The sequence below is a fragment of the Urocitellus parryii genome, chromosome 16, assembly GCF_045843805.1.
Source record: "Urocitellus parryii isolate mUroPar1 chromosome 16, mUroPar1.hap1, whole genome shotgun sequence".
NCBI lineage: Eukaryota > Metazoa > Chordata > Mammalia > Rodentia > Sciuridae > Urocitellus > Urocitellus parryii.
Window position 1 is genome coordinate 24,539,384 of NC_135546.1, and position 20,757 is coordinate 24,560,140.

The following is a 20,757-nucleotide window of genomic DNA, read 5'->3' on the forward strand; positions in this document are numbered from 1 at the left end:
GTTCCTATTTAAATATATGAAAATACCTAAGTGAATCAGTCCATCATGCACTCCCACACGAATGGGGTACTAAGGAGAATAAGGTATATAGGTATATTTTATGATTGGATAATTTTATCAAATTGACTCTATGGTCATATATAACTAAAAAGGATGAATAAAATAGAAAAATATAAAAGAAGTACTTAAAAGTATCATGGATCCAACTTGATAGCATCTTAGCCAGATAAGGAAATGTCTTTAGGTACATTCCAGAATTTACAAAACCACTCCCCTATTGGATGCTGCCAAAGGTGTTGGAGTCTGTGAGAAGGTGGAGGTTCAGGGCGCTGCATGGAGAAGATAGGACCGCCCCATTCTTTTGCAGGTGCAGGGGTCCCAGGGGGCAGGTAATCTCGAGGCTTCTATGGTTAACAAAGGCAGAGAGGAGCAGGTGCATTGGAGTCTATGGAGTTATTTACCAAATTAGGAAAACCTGGAGTTGTCTTTCCTGGACTCCCAATCAAACGAAAATTGTTTTTTCTTAAAGAGAGAGACCCTTGAGCCCCTCTTAAGGAGAAGTCTTCTCTGTATTATGTGACCTTTTGCACCACTGAATTGGGGGGACAAGACCAGAGCTGACTTTGGAAACACACTGACTTTGTTTGCATCAAGACAAGCAGGTAGGGTCTGTCTTTTTTGTTGTTTCTTTTTTCTTGTTAAGTGCAGAGTATTCAGCTGATACTAAAGATGTGCACCTGGGCAGGGTGTCTCTAGTTTTAGGAGGAGGCTGGATCCCATTGCCTGGGATCCAGGGGATTGTCAGGAATCTGAGTGGCCTTGATCTGTGTATGGCTGTTACCCTGTGGCCACCGCAGGTAAAAAAAAAAAAAAAAAAAAAAAAAAAAAAAAAAAAAAAAAAAAAAAGTGGCACATGCCTGTCATTCCAGCGGCTAGGGAGGCTGAGGCAGAGGGATGGCAAATTCAAAGCCAGCCTCAGCCAAAGCAAGGTGCTAAGCAACTCAGTGAGACCCTGTCTCTAAATAAACTTCAAGCTAGGGCTGGGGAAGAGGCTCAGAGGTCGAGGCCTCTGAATTCAACCCCCAGTTCGCCAGAGAGTGCAGGAGCCTGGGTGCAGCTGGGGTTTACCCAGGTCTGCTCTCTGGGGGTCTCTTCTGTGCTGATCGCCTTACTCATTCTCCAACCTCAAAATGGGCTCCAGAAGATTCAACTCAGCTGGAGGAACATGAGCTCTCAAGCTGCCAATTGGGTGGTAAACTCCTCCAGGGCACCTGCCAGGCCCACAGTGAGCCTCCACCTGCTCTGGCCATGACACACTGGGCAGTTCCTACTGGGTGAAAGGCCAGTTCTACTTGGAGAATTTTGCACATATAAACAGAGGACAAGTCAGCCTCCCGAAGATGCTTTGGGTGGTCTTATTATAGGAGGAGGTCCAGGTGATGAAACTTTCAAGAAATGACTTCAACTTCCTAACACCAAAACCCAACAGAACTTCCCTGACCCTAACCCAATGCCCAGACCTCAAAAGGAAAAGAAAAAAAGAAAAAAAGCTGCACCCAAACCGTGCCATTCTGGCCTCCTCCTTGCCTGGAGCAGATATCAGTCCGCTGTCACTCAAGAAGAAGGCTCTCTGGGCTGGAGGGGGCGGGGGAAGAGCGGAGACTGACTGATTCCCTGTCCAATCTGAAGCCCCGGTGCTGAGCGCTGTCCAGTCCTGAGCGCAACCAGCAAGCAGGGGGCGGGCCTCTGCGAGGGGTTTGGGATTTATTTCTGTGCAGTCTGCGGTTCCAGGACTCCTGCAGTTGGACTCCAGGCATTGCTTCGTGCCCGGGATCCCAGGTGGCCCTGCCATGCAGAGGCTGAAGCTCTCCAGGGCAGGCTTGGCTGCTGGGCGCCAGGAGATGGTGAGTGTGCAGTGGCACCTGGAGCCTGGATAGGAAGGCTCAGGAGGGAGGAGGGGCAAGGAGGCTCTCTGGCAGGACAGGCTGTGGTGGGAACCTGAGCTGGCTGACCCTGACTCAGGGCACTCTCTGCGTACACAGGCCTGAGCCCATTGGGGACAGCCCCCCTCAGTCCCCCTGGCCAGCCGGGTGGGGAGCGTGACAGTGGCGGAGACCCCTCTCGGCCTCCCCATCCCTTGGGGGCAACCTCAGCCCCTGGTCAGGTCCTATGTGGCAGGTGAGCGCTGCTGCCTGGCGTCTTCCTGGGCTGTGGTGATTGACAGGTGGTACCACTGGGAGAATCCAATTTCCAAGCCGCCCGATGGCGCATAACTGTCATCCCAGAGGCTGGGGGAGGGCGGGTTACACTGGAGGATTGGGAGGTCAAGGCCAACCTCTTCAAGTTGGCCAGGCACTTAGAGACTCATTGTGACTCTGCCTCTAAATAAAATGCAAAATAGGGCTTGGTATGGAGTTCAGTGGTCGAGGGCCAATGAGTTCAATGCCTGGTACCCAAAAATAAAAAAATAATAATAAAAAATCAAATCCCCAAACACCATTTTCCTGTAGGAGAGGAGCTCCGGTGTACAGGGACCTCGCTTATTCCTGAGCTAGTTTTGTGGAGTTTGTTTTTTTTTGTTTTAGTTTGTTTGTTTGCTTTGTAGTTAACAGAAGGGTGCTTTACCACTTAGCCATGTCCCTGGTAGTTTTTAGTTTTTATTCTGCCCGCTGGTCTAGCTAAGTTGCTGAGATTGGCCTTGGCATGGTTTAATTGATAATGACTTTTCCATTGCAATTAAGTGTATGATTTTCACTTCCACATGGGTTCGTGGGTGGACACTGTTGACGTCGTGATTTCTCGATGACAATTTTATCAGTACAGCTTCCCAATGCACATGTTGGGTAATAACTTTTTTTTTGCTCTTATAATTTTTTGTTCTTATAATTCAAAAGTTTCTTAGCTAAGTTTACATATAATTAACTTTGTAGATAAATTTTAGGACTGAATGCTTCCATTAAGAGTAAAGCATGCTGGAATGTTTATTAGTGCATTAGAGTTATACATAATACCACATGCATATGGCACCGTGTAAAACTTACCCATGGTATTTTATACCATTTTTTAATCTGAATATCCCATTTTTATTAATGTATTATCCTTTGAACTGATTTGAGTAAGTGCACTCTGGTTGGGGATTATCAAGTGTCTTTAATGTCAAAACAGTTTCCACAAATATTTAAGAAGCACTTAAACTACTTAAGTTTATTAGAATTCTATGGTTTCCTATCTTCATTGATACTATTTCATTTTCTCTCTGATAGGATTTTAGTTTACATTTCTCGGGTTTCTATAGATGTTGGATTCTTTTATTCTCATTATTGAACACATGGGTATCTCCTGTACAAATTGGCAGCTCAAGTCTCCTCCCTGAATTTCTTATGTGCTGGATTTCAGAGTGTTGGGACCATGAGAATCACCACTCTGTGGGCCCTTTTCCTACCCAAGGGGGCTGGGATCTGCAGGGGTCTCAGGGTTTTCTCCCTCCTGAGGTTTTCTTTTTTTGGGGGGTGGCATGTGGAGCATAGTGGATTGAACACAGAGGTCCTTTCCCACAGAACTACATCCCACGTACTTTTTATCATTTATCTTGAGACAGAGGCTGAGTTTGGCCTTGAACTTGGGCCTCTGGAGTGGCTGGGATTACAGATGTGGGCCTCCTGCCTGGGTCCACCTGAATGTTCCAAATGTAAGGGAAGCAAAGTGTCAGATCCACAACCCCGTCTCCCAGATGAAACCTGTACACATGTATCAATGAATTCCTCAAATTCCAGTCCCCTGTTCCCATTTCCAGTGACATTTTTTCCTCCCCACTGTAATCAAATAAGAAGCAAAGGTTTTTTTTTTTTTGTTTATGAGCATTTCACATGAGAGAAAAGTACACCAAAAACCACTTAACATTTGAAAAAGTGTGTGTGTGTGTGTGTGTGTGTGTGTGCATGTGTGTGTGCATGTGTATTCTTCCCTCCTCTCCCAGGCCAGACACCTTGTCAGAATGTCTTTGGGCTGAGTGCCCCCCCTGTGGACTGCATGTCCCAGGGGTCTCATGCCCTCTGTGATATTTTCCTGGTCCTGGTTTCGCTCTGCCTGACATGAGGTTCCCACACCTGGAACATCTGAGGTATCCTGAGCATCTGGTGCATATCAGCCACCTGTTGACCTATGAGCAGGTGCATTTAGGGAAAGTAGTTTCTCAGGGGAGCAGGTGACTGCTCTGACTCTGGGAGGAGTCTCCTTAGCCAGAGCCACTTCAGAAGATCCCTCGTCCTGGCTCCTGTGGATCCTGGAACAGTGATGGGCATGCAGCCATTTATGAACACACTGGTTCAAGTTCCTCTGGGAATGCATCCAGAGTTGTTGTTGTTCTGTTAGCTTTAAAAGAACTCCATGCTGTTTTCAAAAATGGCTGCACTGAGCTTATATTCTAGCCCCAGGTGAGCAGGTCTCTTTCTCCATATCCATATCATTGGAGGACTGGTTCCTTTGACTGTTTGATAGGAGCCTTTCCCACAGCTGGGCTCAGGCTGCTGTAGCACTCCTACTTGGCTGGGGGCTGAATTCCTGATGCAATTGGTTAGAACCCAGGCTGCCTGTGCTCACTGCAAGAAGATGGTGTGAGCCTATTCTAGAAAGAAACAGGGAGCTGTGCTTTTGACAACTTTTGCTTCACTCCTGGGAGGGGGGTATCATAGTCTAGGGAAGTGCTTGCACACTAATGTGAAGCCCCTCCTTTCTGAGATATGCACATGCACAGTTGCCACTGCTCCCAAAGCTTGGTGGGTTAGGATGGAGTCCATGGAATGGGAAAAATATTGGGACCCTGAGTGCCTGGAGATCCTTCTTCCAGAAAGAACTGGCTAGAACTGGAGTTATTACTGAGGTAGGGGGGAGAGGGCTCAGGCAGGGCTTCTGGGTGGACTGCATTTGTCCTGTCTACCCTTAGGGACTGGCTAGGGAGGAGCTCAATTGTTAGCAACCACAGTTTGCAGATCATGTTGCAAATCCCTTCTAGGGATAAACAGGGACCATTGATCTCACTCCCCTTCTGCCATTGTCCCATGGATAAAGCTCATGACCCTCTACAGCCATTGAAAATCACCCCCTTTCTCTCATTCTGATACTTGTATATATCCAGCTCTTTCTTCTATGAGCACCAGACAAATTGTGTTTCCAGCTACAAGTCATTTCGTGTCTAATGTGCTCCATTTGTGACACCAATCAGTTTTCCTCTACTCTGGGTGACACTGGATTTTGGTATTCTGTCCCAATTATGTGGCACATTGCTCAAGGCAGGACTAATGCCCACGTGTCCCCCAACTTTGCCTGCCCTTTGGATGGTAGATATTTTCTGAGTGGTCCAATGCATAGGTCTCTCAGTCCATTATAACTTTATTTAAAAGTGACTCAAAACAGAAGTAGGTGTTTATTTGATGTATCCATGTGTTAAGGGAATCCAGGAGCCTCCTATTCTGGTATAATTTTGAAACATAATCCTACTCAATATGTGCTTCTTTGGGATGCTGGAATATAATCCAGTACCATGCACGTCCTCCACCCAAGCCCTACTAGTGCTTTGGGCCTCCAGTTCCCACACCGCCCTTCATGTTGGGTTGCCTTATTCATTCACATCAAATCCTCTGCTGGAGATGGTTGCATTTAGCTAGGCCTTTTCATTGCACTTCATAATAAAATTGACTTTTACATACATATGGAGTCATCTATAAAATTTCTGAATTGTGATTTTTTTTGGTCCTCAAATTACTGAAATATGATAATTTTAAAACATGCATTAGTGCCTGATAATCATAGCTCCTGCTTTTGCTCTTAGAGTTCAGAATTCTTGGCTAATTTCATATCAATTCAAACTTCCAGGAGAATTTTCAAACTGTTTGCTTTGGTCCCTTCTTCAATGAAAAGAAAACCATGGTGTAATTTTGATGGGCTGTTATCATAGATGAACCTGAGGGAAGCTGTCCTCTTTATAATGAGGAGCCCTATCATCTATACCCAGGGTGTGTAATTCATTCTTTTATGTGCTTATCTGAATTTTTTTTAATTCTGCAAATGTACTATTTAAGTATGCTTATATGTGAAATGTGACATTTATGTGACAGCTATATAAAACTGACACGGTGTTTCATAGTATTTGTCAAACTGTATGCAATATGGCAAACAAAATGTGGCTGATTGCCAGAAATGGTTATTTTCCATAGTTTATTATTTATCTATTACCAAATGGACATCCTCTGTCACCAGGCCCTGGGTCTCCACTCTGGAGGAGCGTGCTGTGTCCCCATATGAACAGGTGCTCTAGGGTCCACATCTGTTTCTGTGGACCTTCATGATAACTCCACATGTTCTTCAACACTGTCTCAATTTGTGTTCATTGTGACTTTATGGTATAGTCCCTCCTTTCTTAAGACGTTGATTGCTTTGTGATGAAGGGACATTTAGACACCTGCTATTTGAAGGGGCTGTTCACGGCTCTTGCCTGCGTTTCTCTTGTAGTCTCTGTTCTCCTTTCTTAGAAGAGTTTGGTTAAAGGTGAGGCAATTGGTTTCTTTCATCTGTCACTTCTCCTTGTTCTCTTTAATGGAGTCATTTGAGGAATAGAATTTTTGTTTTCATATATACAATGTATGAATTTAAAAATATTTTTTGTGTAACTTTGAAAAGGATTTTTTTTTCATTCTTTTTTTGCTTTTGTGAAACAGGGTATTGGAACCAGGGTGCCCTATTACTGAACACTATCCTCAGTCCTTTTAAAATTTTTATTTAAAAATTTTATTTTTTTCTTAATTTTTAAAAATTACTACTGCCTAATTATTTTTAAATTTAGGCAGGGTTTCACTCAGTTGCTAGGGTAAGCTTCACAATGTGATTCCCCTGCCTCAGCCTCCAGACCACTGGATATATCAGGTATGTAGCACCCAATGCATTCTATCTCAGTTAGTTAGTTAGTTTGTTTGTTTGTTTCTTTTTTTCTAGATGATTTTTAGATCATGATTTTTTATGTTGTTTATTATTTTTTAAATACACCACAACAGTGGAATGCATTATAATCCTTATTTCACATAGAGCACAATTTTTCATATTTCTCTGTATATAATGTAAGTTCACATCAATTTATGCCATTATACGTGTACTTTTTTGCATTACAACTCTAAATACACATATATATATCACAATTTTTCATCTCTCTTTGTATATAAGGTATGTTGACACCCAATTCATGTCTTCATACCTGAACTTTGTATAAAGATGTCCATCACATTCCATCATCCTTGCTAATTACCTGTGCCCATCCTTTCCCCTCTGCCCTATTTAGAATTCATCTATTACTCCCATGCTCCCCCTTTCTAACCCACTATGAGTCAGCCTCCTTATATCAGAGCAAACATTCGGCTTTTTTTTTTGGGGGGGGGGGATTGGCTGACTTCACCTAGATTTATCTTCTGCAACTCCATACATTTACATGCAAGTGCCATGATTTTGTTCTTTTTCATGATGAGTAATATTCCATTGTGTATATAAGCCACATTTTATTTTATCCAGTCATCCACTGAAGGGCATCTAGATTGACTCCACAGTGTATCTATTGTGTATTGTGCTGCTATAAGCATTGACCTGGCTGTGTCCCTGTAGTGTGCTGTTTTTGGTATAGTCCGAGAAGAGAAATAGTTGGGTCAAATGGTGCTTCCATTCCCAGATATCCAAGGAATCTCCATACTGGCTGCACCAATTTGCAGTCCAACCAGCAGTGTATGAGTGTACCTTTTCCCCACATCCTCTGCAACACTTATTGTTGTTTGTCTTCATAATAGCTACCCTAATGACTGGAGTGAGATGGAATCTTAGAGTGGTTTTAATTTGCATTTCTCTGACTGCTAGAGATGATGAGCATTTTTTCATATATTGTTGATTGATTGTGTATCCTCTTCTGAGAAGTGTCTTTTCGGGTTTATTGATTGGATTATTTGTTTGTTTGTTTTGTTTTGTTTGTGGTTTTTTTTTTTTTGGTGTTAAGATTTTGAGTTCTTTATATACCCTAGAGATTAGTGCTCTAACTGATGTGTGAGGGGGTAATGATTTGCTCCCAGAAAGTAGGCTCTATATTCTATTGGTTTTTTTTAATAAAAATCTTTAGTTTAAATTGATCCCATGTGTTGATTCTTGGTTTTAATTCCTGTGCTATAGGAGTGTTATTAAGGAAGTTGTGGCCTAATCCCATATGATGGAGATTAGGGCCTACTTTTTCTTCTATTTGGAGAGTCTCTGGTTTAATTCCTAGACCCTTGATCCATTTTGAGTTAACTTTTATGCATGGTGAGAGAGAGGGATTCAATTTTGTTTTGCTGCCTATTGATTTCCAGTTTTCCCATCACCATTTGTTGAAGATGCTGTCTTGTTTACACTGCATATTTTTATCACCTTTGTCTAATATAAGATAATTGTAGTTTTTGTGGGTTGGTCTCTGTGTCCTCTATTTTGGGCTATTGGTCTACCAGCCTGTTTTGATGCCAGTACCATGCTGTTTTTGTTACTATGTCTCTGAAGTATAGTTTAAGGTCTGGTATAGCAATACCACCAGTCTCCCTTTTCCAGCTAAGAATTGCTTTATCTATTCTGGGTCTCTTATTTTTCCAGATAAATTTCATGATTGCTTTTTCTATTTCTATGAGGAATGCCATTGGGATTTTGATCAGAATTGCATTAAATCTGTAGAGTGCTTTTGGTAGTATGGTCATTTTGATAATATTAATTCTGCCTATTCAAGATCAAGTTAAATCTTTCCATCTTCTAAGGTCTTTGATTTCTCTAGTGTTTCATAGTTTTCATTGTATAGATCCTTCACCTCTTGTTGATTCCCAAGTATCTTTTTTATTGAGGATATTGTGAATGGGGTAGTTTTCCTCATTTCTCTCTCAGAGGATTTGTCACTGATATACAGAAATGCCTTTGATTTATGGGTGTTGATTTTATATCCTGCTACGTTGATGAATTCTAGTTCTAGAAGTTTTCTAGTGGAGCTTTTTGAGTCTTCTAGGTACAGAATCATATCATCAGCACGTAGTGCTAGTTTAAGTTCTTCTTTTCCTATACTTATTCGTTTAATTTCTTTCATCTGTCTAATTGCTCTGGCCAGTGTTTCAAGAACTATATTGAATAGAAGTGTGAGAGAGGGCATCCCTGTCTTGTTTCCAATTATAGAGGGAATGTCTTCAGTTTTTCTCCATTTAGAATGATGTTGGCCTGAGACTTGGCATAGAGAGCTTTAAAATGTTGAGGGAACTTCCTGTTATCCCTAGTTTTTCTAGTGTTTTGAACATGAAGGGGTGCTCTATTTTGTCAAATGCTTTTTCTGCATTTGTTGAGATGATCAAAAGGTTCTTATCTTTAAACCTACTGATGCAATGAATTACATTTATTAATATCTGTATGTTGAACCAACCTTGCATCCCTGGGATGAATCCCACTTCATCATGATGAACCATCTTTTTGATATGTTTTTGTATTTGATTTGCCAAAATTTTACTCAGAATTTTTGCTTCTTCTTTTTAGAGGTATTGGTCTGAAGTACACTTTCTTTTCTATGTTTGTCTGATTTTAGAATCAAGGAGATATTGGCCTTATAGAGTGAGTTTGAAAGTGCTCCCTCTTTTTATATTTCATGGAATAATTTGAGGAATATTGGCGTTAGTTCTAATTTGAAGGTCTTGTATCCATTGAGTACTGGGATTTATTTATTTATTTATTTTTCATTGGTAGGCTTTAATGGTGTCTTCTATTTCATTGCTTGAAAATGATCTGTTTAACTTACTCAGTTTGTGTAAGTCACATGATTCTAGACATTTGTTGATGACTTCAATATTTTCTGTTTTATTGCAGTACAAATTATCAAAATAATTTCTAATTATCTTCTGTATTTCTCTAGTGTTCATGGTGATATTTCCTTTTTCATCATGGATTTTAGTAATTGGAGTACTTCTGAACCTTCTCTACAGTAGCATGGATAAGGTTTTATCAAATGTATTTGTTTTTCAAAGAGCCAACATTTCATTTTGAAAATTTTTAAAAATATAAAAAATATATGGCAGCGGAATATATTACAATTCTTATTACACATACAGCACAATTTTTCGTATCTCTGTATATAAAGTAGGTTGACATCAATTCGTGTGTTCATACATGTACTTTGGATAATGATGTATATTGTATTCCACCATCCTTGCTAATCCCTTTCCCCTCCCTATTCCTACCACCACACTGGCCTAAATAGAATTCATCTATTCCTCCATGCTCCCCCTCCCTACCCCACTGTGAATCAGACTCCTTATACCAGAGAAAACATTCAGCATTTGTTATTTTAGGTTTGGCTAACTTCACTTAGCATTCTCCAATGCCATCTATTTACCTGCAAATGCCATGATTTTATTTTCTTTTATTGCTGAGTAATATCCCATTGTGTACAAATGCCACGTTTTCTTTATCCATTCATCCACTAAAGGGCATCTATGTTGGCTCCACAGTTTAACTATTGTGAATTGTGCTGCTAAAAACATTGTGACTGTGTCTCTGTAGTATGCTGTTTTTAAGTCCTTTAGGTATTCACCAGGGAGTGGGATACCTGGGTCAAATGGTGGTTCCATTCCCAGTCACTTTGTCAATTTTTATTTACTTCTTTTGTTCCAATTTCATTGATCTCAGCTCTGATTTTAATTATGTTCTGTCCTTTACTGCTTTTGGTGTTGATTAATTGTTTTTTCTAGGGCTTTGAGCTGTAATTTTAGGTCATTTATTTGACTTTTTCTTTTTTTAAGGAATGAACTCCATGCAATGAACTTTCCTCTTGATAATGCCTTCATAGTGTCCCAGAGATTTTGATATGTTGTATCTGAGTCCTCATTCACCTCTAAAAATTTTTAAATCTCCTCTTTGATGTTTTCTGCAACCCATTGTTCATTCACTAGAATATTATTTAGTCTCCAGGTATAGTAGTAGCTTCTATTTTTATCATTGATTTCTAATTTCATTCCATTAGGATCTGGTAGAATGCAGGGTAGTATCCTTACTTTTCTGTATTGCTTAGAGTTTCTTTTTGGCATGACATATGGTCTATTTTAGAGAAGGATCCATTTACTGCTGAGAAGAAAGTGTCTTTGCCTGATGAAGGATGAAATAGTCTATGTATGTCAGTTAAATCTAAGTTATTGATTGTATTATGAGTTCTATAGTTTCTGTCTGGATATTGTTTGGAATATGTATCCAGTGGTAAAAGAGGTGTGTTAAAGTCACCCATAATTATTGTCTTGCACTCTACTTGGCCCTTAAACTTGAGAAGAGTCTGTTTGAACATAGATGCTCCATTGTTTTGGGGGTTTGTATATGTATAATTGTTCTGTCTTGTTGGTGTATTGTTCCTTTAAGCAGTATGTAGTGTCCTTCTTTATCCCTTTTGATTAACTTTCACTTGAAGTCCATATAATTTGATATAAGAATGGAAACCCCTGCTTGCCTCCACATTCCATGTGAGTGGAAGTATGTATTTTAATATTTATTTTTTGTATATGGACACAATACCTTTATTATTTAGTTTTATGTGGTGCTGAGGATCCAATACAGGGTCTCACATGTGCTAGGCCAGTGCTCTACCACTGACCCCTAGCCCCAGCCTGAGTGATATATTTTTTTCCAACCTGTCACCTTCAGTGTGTGGCTGTCTTTTTCTATGATATGAGTCTCTTGGAGGCAGCATATTGTTGGTCTTTTTAATCCAGTCTGCCTGTCTTTTGATTGCTGAGTTGGAACTAAACTTTCAGGGTTATTATTGAGACACCATTTGTATTCCCAGTTCTTTTTGTTTATTTTTGGTATTTAACTAAGTCAGTTTCTCTTTGATAGATTTTTCCTTTAGAGTGATACTTCCCTTTTCTGATTTTTTATTGTTGTTCATTTCCTCCTCATGGAATATTTTGCCAAGGGTGATCTGTAGTGCAGGTTTCTGGTTGTAAATTCTTTTAATTTTGTGTATGATGGAAGGTTTTATTTTGTCATAAAATAACATCTGAATCGAAATCTAATTGTTAATCAAAATTTAATTTTGCTGGGTATGATTCTTGGTTGGCATCCATTTCTTTCAGAGCTTGGTTTATATTGTTGCAGGATCTTGTAGATTTCAGGGTCTCAGTTCAGAAATCAGAGATCGTGATTGGTTTTCCACATATGTAATTTTATTCCTTTCTCTTGTGGATCTTGAAATGCTCTGCTTCTCCTGTATGCTAGGTGTTTTCATTATGATTTGCGTTGGTGTAGACCTGTAGTGATCTTGTTCATTTGGTGTCCTATATGATCCTTGTATTTGTTTTCCCAATTAACTCTACATGCTTGGAAATTTTCCTGGTATTATTTCATTGAATAGATTGTCCATTTCTGTATTTTAGACCTCTATGCCTTAATCTATCCCAATATTTGTTAAATTTGGTCTTTTCATATTATCTCACAATTCTTGAATCTTCTGCTCATGGTTTCTTACCATCTTCACTGGGGTCAACTTTATTTTTTCAAGATTATATATTTTGCCTTCAATGTCAGAGGTTCTGTCTTCCAAGTGATCTATTCTGTTGGAGTTGTTTCCTATTGAGTTCTTAATTTGGTTTACTGTTTCCTTCATTTCAAGGTTCTCTGTTTTGTGTTTTTTTTTTTTCAAAATCTCTATCTCCTTATTGAAGGAATCTTTTGCTTTCTGTATTTGCTTATGTAGCTCTTTATCAAAATGATCCTTTGCTGCCTGTATTTGCTCTCATATCATCCTTTAATTCACAAAAATTATGTACCTTCTCCCATTTATCCTGCTATTCTGACCATGGATTCTAAAAATATAGCATATTTGTTTGGGGCACATTCTTTATTGCTTTCTCATGTTGTTCATGCATCTTCCCTTCCAGCCCTGTGTTTTCAAGATATATAGCCATGTAGGCTTATAGTTTTCCCAATGGGATTTAATACTTTTCTTTTTTAACAATTTATTTTTTTAATACATGAAAACAATGGAATGCATTACAATTCTTATTACACACATAGAGCTCAATTTTTCCTATCTCTGTACAGAAAGTATATTCATGCTAATTTATGCCATTATATATGTACTCATTTCTTTCTGCAATACAACTCTTAATACCCATATATATCACAATTTTTCATATCTCTGGTTGTATATAAGGTATGTTGGCACAATTTGGGTCTTCATAAATGTACTTTCGATAATGGTGTCATCACGTTCCACAATCACTGCTAATCCCCTGCCTCTTCCCCTCCCCTCCAACCCCTCTGCCCTATGTAGAATTCATCTATTCCTCCCATGCTCCCCCTCCCTACCCCACTATAGTCTGCCTCCTTATATCAGAGAAACAATTCAACATTTATTTTTGGGGTTTGCCTAACTTCACTTCTCCAATACATTCCATTTACTTGCAATTGCCATGATTTTATTATTGCTGAGTAAAATTTCATTGTTTATATATGCCCCATATTTTTATCCATTCATCCACTGAAGGGCATCTGGGTTGGCTCCACAGTTTTCTATTCTGCATTGTGCTGCTATAAACATTGACATGGCTATGACCCTATAGTATACTGTTTTCACGTCCTTTGAGAATAGTCCGAGAAGAGGAATAGCTGGGTCAAATGGTGTTTTCATTCCCAGATTTCCACGGAATCTCTATAGAGTTTTCCATGTTGTTTGCAACAATTTGCAGTCCCACATGCAGGGTATGAGTGTGCCTTTTCCCCCACATCCTTGCCAACACTTGTTGTTTGTCTTTATGATAGCTGCCATTCTGACTGGAGTGAGATGATATCTTAGAGTGGTTTTGATTTGCATTTCTCTAATTGCAAGAGATGATGAACATTTTTTTTAAATATTTGTTGATTGATTCTACATCCTTTTCTGAGAAGTGTCTGTTCAGGTCTTTGGCCAATTTGTTGGTCGGATTATTGGGTTTTTTGGTGCTTAGCATTTTGAGTTCTTTATATACTAGATATTAGTTCTCTATCTGATGTGTGAAGGGTAAAAATATACTCCCAGGATGTAGGCTCTCTGTTCACCTCAGATTTTTTATCTGAGAAGAAACTTTTTAATTTGAATCCATCCCATTTGTTTATTCTTGGTTTTATTTCTTGTGCTTTAGGTATCTTATTAAGGAAGTTGCGGCAGCCTAGCCCCATGTGATGAAGATTATGGCCTACTTTTTCATCTATTAGATGCAGAGTCTCTGGTTTAAATTCTAGGTCCTTGATCCACTTTGAGTTGATTTTTGTGCAAGGTGAGAGATAGGATTTTAATTTCATTTTTTTGAAAATGGATTTCCAGTTTTCCCAGCACCCTTTGTTGAAGAGGCAATCTTTTCTCCAATGCATGTTCTTGGCACCTATGTCCAATTTAAGATAATTGTAATTTTGTGAGTTAGTCTATGTGTCCTCTAATCTGTACCATTGGTCTACTGGCCTGTTTTAGTGCCAATACCATGCTGTTTTGTTACTATTGCTCTGTTGTATAGTTTAAGGTCTGGTATAGTGATACCACCTGCTTTGCTCTTCCTGCTTATAATTGCTTTAGCTATTCTGGGCTTCTTATTTTTCCAGATGAATTTCATGATTGCTTTTTCTATTTCTATAAGAAATGTCATTGGGATTTTGATCAGAATTGCATTAAATCTGTACAGTGCTTTTGGTAGTATGGTCGTTTTGATAATATTTATTCTGCCTATGCAAGAGTAAGGTAGATCTTTCCATCTTCTAAGGTCTTCTTTGATTTCTTTCTTTAGGGTTCTGTAGGTTTCCTTGTATATAACTTTCACCTCTTTCGTTGATTCCCAAGTATCTTATGTGTTCTTTTTTTGAAGTTACTGTAAATGGGATAAGTTTTCTTATTTCCTTCTTGAGGCTTTGTCACTGATATACAGAAATGCCTTTTTTAAATAGGTGTTAATTTTATATCCTGCTGCTTTGCTGAATTCATTTTTAGTTCTGGTGGTGCTTTTGGAGTCTTCTATGTACAGAATCATATTTTCAGCAAATAGTGCTAATTTAAGTTCTTTTCCTGTAGTTATTCCTTTAATTTTTTTATCTGCCTTTTTGTTCTGGCCAGTGTTTCAAGAAATATGTTGAATAGAAATGGTGATAGAGAGCACCCCTGTCTTGTTCCAGTTTTTAGAGGGAATGCCTTTAGTTTTTCTCCCTTTAGAATGATGTTGGCCTTAGGCTTAATGTAGAGAGCCAGTATGATGTTGAGGTATGTTCCTGTTATCTCAAGTTTTCTAATTTTTTGAACATGAAAGGGTGCTGTATTTTGTCAAATGGTTTTTCTGTGTCTCTTGAGATGATCATATGATTCTTATTTTTAAGTCTATTGATGTGATGAATTACCTTTATTAGTTGCTATATGTAGAACGAACCCTGTATTCCTGGACAAACCCCACTTGATCTTGGTGCACGACCTTTTTAATAAGTTTTTGTATTTAATTTGGCAGAATTTTATTCAGGATTTTTGCATCTATGTTCATTCAAGATATTGGCCTGAAGTTTTCTTTCTTTCATTTGTTTCTGCCTGGTTTGGGGATCAGGGTGATAATGGCCTCATTGAATGAGTTTGGAAGTGCTGCTTCTTTCTGTATTGTCTGAAATAAAGTGAAGAATATTGGTATTTTGAATTTTTTTCTTTAAAGGTCTTGTTTAACTCGGCAGTGTATCCATCTAGGCCTGGGATTTTCTTGGTTGATAAGCTTCTGATGGCATCTTGTATTTCATCATTTAATATTGGTCTGTTTAAATTGTGTATGTCTTCCTGATTCAATCTAGACATATTATCTGACTTAAGAAATTTGTTGATGCCTTCAATGTCTTCTATTTTATTGGGGTATACATTTTCAAGATAATTTCTATATATCCTCTTGATTTCTGAGGTGTCTGTTGGGATACTGCCTTTTTCATCATGTATGCTGGTAATTTGAATTTTCTCACTCCTTCTCTTCATTAGCATAGCTAGGGATCTGTCAGAGAACCAACTTTTTGTCAAGGTTTAATTGTTTCTTTTAATTCAATTTCAGTTCTAATTTTAATTATTTCTTGCCTTCTATTGCTTTTGCAGTTAATTTGTTCTTCTAGGGCTCTCAGATGTACTATGAGATCAATTATTGACTTTTTCTTCTTTTAAAAAATGAACGCCATGCAATGAAGTTCCCTCCTAGTACTGCTTTCATAGTGTCCAAAAGATTCTCATATGTTGTGTCTATGTTCTTGTTTACCTCTAAGAATTTTTTAATCTCCTCTTTGAAGTCTTCTGTAACCCATTTTTTATTCTATTGTACCAAATTGATTCACTCGTTGAAATGCTTATAGAACTTGAAATATTTCAAGTTTGTCTTTTCACGAAGTGGAAGTGTCACTTTACATGTCTCCAAACATTAATATTTTATGAATATTTTACACATTTGGAATGTTTCATGGATGATACTTGAAACTAATTGTATTGTGAATCTCAATCTATCTCATGGATAGAAAGCACAGAGAATAGGAACCAGACTGTTTTCAAAAGCTTTTTTACCAGTATTTTTGTCTCCCTTGTGCACAATGACCTTATGAGAATATTTTTGACAAGTCTGATTTGCATCTGGTATGTTCACCAAATTTTACATTCACTGATGACAGAAAAGTTAGGAGTTGGGCTTTTATTCACTGCTTTGGTTATGGTATATATTCTTCACATCACTCTGATATGGAATATATATACTGTTTTGGGACTCATGTATTTTCCTCTGAATTAGATAATGGAAAGTATCTTATTACATAATTAAAGTCACTCTCCTACATGATAGTCCGTTCTACAAACTCTTAATTCAAATTAAAAACTGAAGAATGGTTTGGTCCATGTGCTATTGATTTAACAATTTTTATTTCAGGAGCCATTGACATTTGGGGATGTCGCTATTGATTTCTCTGAGGAGGAATGGGAATGCCTGGATCCTGCTCAGCAGAATTTATATAGAGAAGTGATGTTGGAGAACTACACCAACCTAGTCTTTGTGGGTGAGCATAACTTTCCTTCAAAATGCCTAATTATCGTTATTTAGTTTTCTTCTATTGAAGTATATCTTTTGGGAACTTCTCCACAGGAATGTGTTGCAGAATTATGCTTTCAATAAACAAGATGGGGTAGTTCTTGGTGCTGATAAGAAAATGTTAATGATGTTCATTTTCATCCTTAATGTTTTCCTTTGGTGGCATTATATATATCTTTCACTTGACATATGGTTGACTTAGAGGAATGCACTGATGTCAGATCCTGTGGCCCGCATGTAGCAGAGGACATAGTTGAGGTAGGGGAGGAAGCCTATATTTAAAAAGGTTCATTGAGACATTATCCAGCAGAACATATTTTTGAGAAGCTTTGAATTCTTTCTCTTGTTATTAGAAAAACCTGTCCTGTGTTTTGTGCTTTAAAATTATGTAGTATCCTGATTTTCCTCCAGTAATGTCTCCATACATTCAAATTAACAACAAAACAGTCCCCTTGACTTGTGAATGTCAATATTATCTGACAGCTCTTCCATAATTTAAAAAATATTTCTCGTTTTTAATGAATTTCCTATTTATCCATATATGGTGCAGAGAATTGAACCCAGGGCCTCACACATGCTAGACAAGCTCTCTAACACTACTCTACAACTCCAGCCCTACTTCCATTATTTGCAGGAAAGTTTTCACACTTCTGGATACCTCTAGGTCCACCCATTCTAATACATTACTATCATAAGTCAGTTTCTCTAATCTTATTTGTACATGTTTTTCACTAAAATTTCCTTATCAGTGTTCTTTCTGATATGTGTAATGCATTTTCCTTGAAATTATCTGCCATGGAATGAATGTCAAGTTGAACAAAGACTGCTGTTTCGAGAGAGGGTGTAAGTTTTATTTGAGTTAGAGGATTTGTAAAATAATACATTGGGAGATATTTACAATTAGCTTGTTTTTTTTCTCTTTTTAATTGTATACAGTAGGTTCCCTGTTAAGTACTGTGTTTCCTCATATCAGTTAATTGCTTCACAAACTAAGATATGTATGATTCTTGTTTGTATTGCCAATAATATTATATGTGCTTTTGCTTGTATAAATATTAAGGCTCTTTTGTCCATGACTTTTGTATTTTATCTTGATTGGCTTTTCATTCTGCCTATGTACGTAGAAATGGAAGTTTTCTATGTATAAGTGTAAATGGGATTGATATAAGTGATACTCTCATGCTGAACTACACTCCGAGCTCCTTTTCATTCATATTTGGAGAGAGGATCTCACTAAGTTATTGAGGATGTCTTGAATTTGCAATTCAATTGCCTCAGACTTCCTACTAGCTGAGATTACATGCATGCTCATCATTTGTATATTGATGAGCTTGTTCTTATTTATAGGATAAAGACCACATTATTTTAAATGTAGCTTTGAGAAATGTTGCAGTTCTCTTTCTTTTAATTTTCATTGTAATCAAAACCACAAAATAAAACTTACTCTCTCCAAAATTTTAAATATACAGTTCAGTAACAGTAATTCAAATTGTTATGCAATATATCTCTACAAAGTTTACATCTCAAAAAAAAAATGCCTAGGAAGCAAGGGCTCATTTCTGTCTCCTCATCACAAAACTATTCTCTTTTGTTCAGAAAGCTTCTTTTTTAGTTAGAGATGTTATGTTTGTAGAATTCTGCAGTATTCTTTCTGTGACATTTCAATTAACCTAGTGTACATACATTTTGTAAAATATAAAATTAGAATAAATTATTTGACTTCAAAGTTCTATAGATTCTATATTCCAATATGGCTCATCGTTCTTTTCAAAGGATATTTGGTTTGCGTCCCCCATGATGGCCCTGTTGAAAGCAATGTAACAACACTGGTGTGCAATGTTTTTAATTTGCTATTGATATGAGGGCTTATTGCACACTCACAAAGAAGTCTGTCTACTTGACTCCATGTTTGCATTTATAATTGAATGCTCTATCTTTTAGTATATTTTTTAGCAGGGAAATAGTATTATTTGTATTTGGGGGGATATTCATACAATTTAAAGGATCAATTTCTCTGCAAAAAAATTTTTTTAACAATGGGAGGTTGATGAAAACTACATGGAGCCTCTAGTTAACTTTAAGTAGTATAAACATCTTTAAATTTAATCTTTCAATTTTGAACAACAGCATGCTAAAGAGTGTTCAATCAACTGACACATATTTAGGGATTTTTGAAAATCCCTACCACTTTGATTTCAAATATTTATTCCATGTTGGTTACAAAATAACTATCACATAAATATTTATTAACCTTTGTTTTAATATATAAAATTGATCTAACCAGCATAATATCCCACTTGTGATTAAGAACAGGGATTCTATAAGTCTATAGTAGTTGCAAAATATTTTCAAAGTCTTATGATTTGCAATTACCATTTTGCTTCACTGTATTTTCCTTTTCAATAAGTGGGGATTTATGTCTCTTAGTATGACAGTGATTCTTTGTTTTCATTCAACCCTCTCAGTGTTTTCTTTGTGTGTTTGGGAAGTATGAAGTACATAGCAAATGTATTTACTCTTAATTCAGAACCTAGGGAAAGGATCCTTTTCTCTCTTTTGCCTCTTTTCAAAGTTTTTTTTTCTTTTTTTTTTAAGTTAAAACGTCTTCTATGTCCTATGACTGTCTTAAACTATGTTTTGTGTACTATAATTTAGACAGCCCAGGTTTTCTTTGATAACTTTTGTATGTGTCATTATTATATCCTTTTGCTATTAGTATGTGTGTGTTCTTAGATTTAGAGTATCCTGTAGACTACCTGCAGTTGCAATATTTAGAGTTAATTCAGATATCCAAGTTTTGTTTTCATCAGAATATTGTAATCTTGCATTTGCCAACAAAAAACTCTAAAAATGAAGAATCTACTACTCGTACTTTGTATGAGTATCAACTTGACTTCACTTTATTAAAAAACTGAATATTTTTACGTGTCCTTTTAAAATTATATTATTGTTACAGGTATATATGCCTATTAACAGTATTGTTGTTATGCTTTTTTCTTTCAAATTCTATTGCAAATTACATGTTTTATGACCCATCATTACAATATAATAGAATTGTTTTTGCCAAGAAATATTTAAAATTTTATATGACTTACAATTCTGTGCACTTACATTTTATTATGAAGGATTACCTTTAGTACATTTGGAGAACAGATCCAGTGTTGATGAATAGTGTGTGTATTTTTATATGTTTAAAGTCTTCATTTTCCTTCTCTTTTGAAAGGTAGTAGCTGTGAATATAATGTCTTGGTTGATAATTTTATTCTTTCATCCCTTGAATATAGACAGACTCCAATTCCTTCCTGTGTTGTGAAGATTCGACTAAGGATTTCACAATTATATACTTACACATTTCTAGGTGACCCATCTTTTTCTCTTGGATGCTCTCAGTATCCTGAGTTTTTAAACTTGGATTAAAATCTACTTTGAGTCTTTACAACTTGGACAAAACTGAGCTGCTTGGATGTTTCATTTTTTCAATTTTCCGAGATGTGTTTATTCGTACTGGAAAGAGAACTAAAGGGCGATTTAGCACTTTGCATTTTTTACTTTGGCCTTCAAATTTTGATGCTCTTGATGAACCTCCTATGTGCTATGTACAACCACCCCTGACTCTTTTAGACGTTTTCTAAAGAAAGTCTTT

At 37.4% G+C, this 20,757-nt stretch overlaps 1 pseudogene; it reads left to right on the top strand.

Moving 5' to 3' along the window:
• LOC144250566 (uncharacterized) overlaps positions 1-20,757 on the top strand; it is a 36,578-nt pseudogene that overhangs the window by 13,130 nt on the left and 2,691 nt on the right.